The following is a 5,715-nucleotide window of genomic DNA, read 5'->3' as shown; positions in this document are numbered from 1 at the left end:
ATTTAGCAGTGATTACAGCCTTGTCTTCTTGGGTGTGATGCTACAAGGTTGGCACACCTGTATTTGGGGAGTTTCTCCCATCCTTCTCTGCAGATCCATAGAACTTTTGATAGAGATATTTAAACAAAACAATTTTGTGGTAAAATAAAAAATAAAATAAAAAAGACAGCAATACTAACAATGACATTCATTGTACTGTTGAATGGGATGGCCAATTTAGAGGACAAAACAAGACTTAACTCACACATACACACAATAAAACAAAATCCTATTAGGTGGTACATGTATAAGAAGACAGCATATAGTCATTACAAGCAGTTTAGTTAAGCAAAAAATAAATATTGAGTGGAGTACAGCACAGAGGAGCAGCAGATCGTCAACCCAGTATCGGCTGCCATATTTTGCAAAACATTGGACTTCTATTGGAGGTATTGTATCGAATTCCTTCCATATGTATTACATTCCCTAAATCCCGTAACCACATTTCAAAGGTAGGTACAGTCTCCAATTTCCAAAATGTGCAATATGAGCCTTTTGGCTAATAGAGTACAAAGAGAGACAGCTTTCCCTTCGTGGTTATTCCCATCACCTGTACCAAACAGAGCGATCAATGGGTCTGGGGCTAGAACTCTATCAAAGGCTCGCGATAAGTCATCAAAAATGAGAGCCCAGTAAACATGTAACTTAGAACATGTCCAGAATAAGTGGGTCAACGTCCCCTCATCCTGCTTGCAACTCTCACACAGTGGTGAGGTGTCCGAGAATATTTTATGCAGTTTCACTTTTGAGTAATGTAACCTGTGTATCACCTTAAACTGTACAAGGTTGTGTCTGGCATTCACTGAACTGTGGTTTATATTCCTGAGAGCTTCTACCCAGTCCTCATCTGAGATTTCTGAACCAAGTTCTTGTTCCCAAGCCCTTTTAATAGTGTCTGTGGATACCTCTATGTGGGCCTGTAGCACATCATACAGTCTAGAGACCGACCCTTTTGAATGGGGTTTGACAAGGATTAAGCTATCTAATGTAGGACTATTTGGCTTATGCCATACTGTGGGATATGTGTCCTTACAAAATTCCTGATTTGGAGGTATCTGAAAAAATGTGTTGTTGGCATGTTGAACTTTCCCTGTAATTGTTGAAATGAAGCTAACTGACCATCTATGTATAGATTACCACTTGTTGTGAGCCCCTTCCCCCTCCACTGTGAAAACACCACATCATCCAATGCAGGGTGGAAAGCACGATTCAGGCAAATCGGGCTGTCAATGTATACAGTGGGTATGTTAAGACAATACCTCATCTGTTATTTTATGGTAAATTTATCACATTTTTGAGATGTAATTTTTTTTATAGATATATTCCAATGATGTTAGATCTATAATTGTTTTTTAAACATACAAGTAGGAAAGCCTTAAGATAAATAATAACTTGTTTAGAGAGAAACATTTGGATAGTTTTTGAGTAAAGTAGTAATATGTTGGATGAGTGTGTTGTGGGCAGCCCGCCCTACTCGGGGGTAATGTAGTCATGTACATTAACTTAATGTAATCATTGGCATGTTGTTTTGCCCAGAAGCACCAAATACACTAGATTACATCATCTCTACATCCCGTTAATGTAATTATTGTTCCTATGTTTTCTCAGCATACATGACATTAACTCCCGCTTTAGCGGGGTGCGCGCAGGCGACAGCCTGTAATAACCCAGTAATAACCATAGTAAGTCACATGAATAGACATCAAAATCACTCAACCATCCTAACATAATACATCATGTAATGTTCTTATTTAGTGTTCAATTTCAACTGAACCATGATCATATATGTCATTTGTTTGTCTTCTCAGGTCTTACAGCAAGTAAAAATGTATGAACTAAAACATTTAGTCATTACCACCAGATTATGTCCTTACCATCACAGTTCATTATGTGGTAGTAATGACGTGGTGGGAATAACAATTTTACGACATTTGGTCATAAATAGCAGGGATACAATGTACCCTAAATACACATAATTAAAACAATTTCAAAAATTAACATAATTTGATGAAATTATAGCCTATTTGGTAATGACCAAATTGACTTCCATGTGCTCCACTGTCACTATTCATATCCATGGTAACCAAGTACAAACTTTTGAAAAAAAGGTTTCCACCATTTGTGTAGCTTTGGGCTGTAAACTCTTCCAAATGCACACAGACATTCCAGTCTCTCACAATAGAGAACAGAATGGAGTTGGGCTGTTGCATTATAATTTACAATGGGTGTGAGGTCATAACACCCCCCCCCCATTCAATACCTCTATACTTCTCCCCCTCTTCGGAAGGGAGAGATCTCTGTAGAACCGTGATCCACTGTAACCTGATCCTCACAGGACCGTCATGACAGTCCCCCTCTGGTGGGTTCAACTTGGAAGGATCCTGCATTTTGCAACCCACCATAAGAATGACCATCGGTTGTCAACAATTATATATCCACAGTGTCGGCCATTTGTTTGTGAGAATGTGAATGGGATCAAATTTGGTTCATATATAGACACCATATCATTTAAAACAGTTTGTTTTATTTAAAATTATACACAAGAGAAGATGTTGCCCAGAACAAATTAATGTACAAACATATCCATTAACCTCAACAGTTATTAAAATAAATTAATCAATGACTAAAACAATGAATCTAGCATTAAGACAATTTAATAAACACTCAATTCATAGCCCGTCTATCATTAAACAAAACGTGTTTGGTAATATCAAAATAATCCACCAAAACTAATGCTGAAAACTGATCATCACATAATCTTTATCTGAAACAGTGCATTCAAAAAGTATTCAAACCCCTTGACTTTTTCCACCTTTTGTTACGTACAGCATTATTATAAAATGTATTAAATTTTTTTCCCCCTCAATTGTTAGGCATTTTATGAAGAATGACTAAACAATATCTACATTTAAATAGAACTAGAACTAATTAAACTCTACCCTGTTTTACAATATCTGATTAATAATGTTAGTTCCTAAGAAAGAGGTTATGTAGCATGGATAAGGGGTAATTGGAAATTATAACCATTGTGTAGGAAGGAATGTGTGTGTCTTAACATATGGGGCTACGGGTTCCCAACTAGGAACCCCCCCCCCCCTTCAGCCCAAACGGTGGCGCAGGGAAAGCAAAAATATTCTTAAAAATATTTAACCTCCACACATTAACAAGTCCAATAGCTTAAATGAAAGATAAACACCTTGTTCATCTACCCAGCATGTCAGAATTCTAAAATGTTTTACAGCGAAAACATAGCACATATTTATGTTAAACCACCACTAGGGAAACATACAATATGTAGCCACATGGCTATGCAAAATAGCACAAATCACAAACGCAGGATTAAAAGAAAAATAATTCACTAACCTTTTGAAAATCTTCATCAGATGACAGTAATAGCACATGTTACACAGTACATTTATGTTTTTTTCAATAATATGCTATTTATATCCATAAATCTCCATTTACATTGAGCCATGTTCAAAAAATGCAGCAGAAATGACCGGAGAAATTATAAATATCTCCAGCAGCTAACGCCAGATAACAGCAATAAACATCATAAACTTTGACTAAATATACATGTTCTACATATATTTAGAAAGATACACTTCTTCTTAATGCAAACGCTGTGTTACATTTATTTGTAACGTTACAGAATTCGTTCACTATTCAATAATCTGAGACGGCGCTCAGCCATTAGCATTATTTCTCTACTATGTTGGATTCGACAAAAATACAATTTTATAACATAAATATTCCCTTACCTTTGATGGTCTTCGACAAGAATGCCGTGGAAGGAGTTATACTTACCTAATATAACGTTTGGTTGCTGTTGGTGTGTCTTTGTATTAGCAAAAGCTAACATCTTCAGGTGAATTACCCCAAAAAGGACTTCTGATCACGAAAATTGCGCATCAAAACTTCAAATTTACATATTATATGTCGACTAAACTGGTCAAACTAAGTGCAGAATCAAGCTTTAGGATGTTTTTAACGTACAAAACAATTGGCGATTAAATCAAACATAACGAACTCTCTTCAGCCAGACTGGAAAAAAAAGTCCCTTTTCACAGAGCTCGCTCCTGAAAACTCGTGACACCTCAGTATTTTGCCCACCAAGCAGTCAAAGCTCGTGCTATTTTCTCCGTTCCACGTCTCATTGAAAGACGAGAGCGCGCTGAAGAAATAGAAACTGTTCCCAGATCCGTAGCTGGTTGGGAAGGGTGGGGGCGATGACGTCAAAGTTGGAGCAACTTTCTTAGGAGAGAGAGAGTTTGGGAGAATGGCTGCCCTGTGAGTTCTGCTTTACATACAGACATAATTCGAACGGTTTTAGAAGCTTTAGAGTGTTTTCTATTCAATAATTATTATTATATGCATATATTAGCAATTTTTGGCAGTTTTTTTTTAGTTTACTTTGGGCACACAATTCATCCAAAGGGGGCAGTATTTCCCATAGCCCCATCAGGTTTTAAGTAAGCAAAGAGGTTCATTAACCTATGTTTGAACCGACTCAACTATAACTCTGTGGCGATCAAATAAGACAGCGAGAGCCTCTCCAGATTTTCCGCTATCTGGAACTATCTGCAAAGGGATGCACCTGATTGGAAATTATGTTTAGATATCCTGTGGCATTAATACATTGCTCCACAATTATCAAGGGTCCCAATGTGTGCCATGAAAACACACCCCACACCATCACTGCCAGCCTGCAATGCTGACACACGGCATGGATGCATGCACTCATGGTTTTCTCCATAGCCTAGTCTTCCCATCAGCATGACACAGCAGGAACTGGGATGATCTAGACCAGCGGTTCCCCCAACCGTTTATAGTCCCGTACCCCTTCAAACATTCAACCTCCAGCTGCGTACCCCCTCTAGCAACAGGGTCAGCGCGCTCTCAAATATTGTAAGCCTTTCTCTCTCACACACACACACACACACACACACACACACACACACACACACACACACACACACACACACTATACATTTTTTAAACATAAGAATGAGTGTGAGTTTCTCACAACCAGGCTCGTGGGGAGTGACAGAGCTCTTATAGGACCAGGGCACAAATAATAATAATCAATTTTGCTCTTTATTTAGCCATTTTACATATTAAACTTTACTTGCTCATTGAAAATTGTGAAAGACTCACCGCAGGTTAATGAGAAGGGTGTGTTTGAAAGGATGCAAATACTGTCTCCAATACAACCCAACATTGCAGAGTTGTCTTAAATCCTTTTCCACACACAGTCTGTGCCTGTATTTCGTTTTTATGCTAGCAAGTGCCGAGAATCCACTCTCACATAGGTACGTGGTTCCAAAGGGCATCAGTGTCTAAACAGCGTGATTTGCCAAGGCAGGATACTCTGAGCACAGCCCAATCCAGAAATCTGGCAGTAGCTTCTGATTAAATGACATTTTCACAGAATCGCTTGTTGCAATTTTGATGAGGCTCTCTTGTTCAGATATCGGTAAGTGGACTGGAGGCAGGGCATGAAAGGGATAACGAATCTAGTTTGTGTCATCCGTTTCAGGAAAGTACCTGCGTATTTGCACACCAAAACTCACTCAGGTGCTTTTGCAAGAACACATTTGACATTGACCATAAGCTTGAGTTCATTTGCACACAAACAAAATCATACAATGATGAAAGACCTGTGTGTTGTCCATG

Source organism: Oncorhynchus masou, chromosome 7 (assembly GCF_036934945.1).
Source record: "Oncorhynchus masou masou isolate Uvic2021 chromosome 7, UVic_Omas_1.1, whole genome shotgun sequence".
Classification (NCBI taxonomy): Eukaryota; Metazoa; Chordata; class Actinopteri; order Salmoniformes; family Salmonidae; genus Oncorhynchus; species Oncorhynchus masou.
Note: the sequence above shows the minus strand (reverse complement) of the source record.